A 228-nucleotide genomic window follows, 5' to 3' on the forward strand; every position below is an offset into this window, starting at 1 on the left:
ACACCTCCTCCGCCTGCCTGGCGGTCCTCGCTCCCGCCGGAGAGCATGGCGACCCACAAGCTGGTCCTCCTCTGAGCATCCTCACCAACCAGCTCCCTCTTCTTCTAGCTACAGCCGCAGCAAGCTACACCACCTCCTCCGCCGCTGCCTGGCGGTCCTCGCTCCCGCCGGCGAGCATGGCGACCCACAAGCTGTCCTCCTCTGAGCATCCTCACCAACCAACTCTCT

This window comes from Homarus americanus, unplaced genomic scaffold (genome assembly GCF_018991925.1).
Source record: "Homarus americanus isolate GMGI-L3 unplaced genomic scaffold, GMGI_Hamer_2.0 scaffold39155, whole genome shotgun sequence".
Lineage (NCBI taxonomy): Eukaryota > Metazoa > Arthropoda > Malacostraca > Decapoda > Nephropidae > Homarus > Homarus americanus.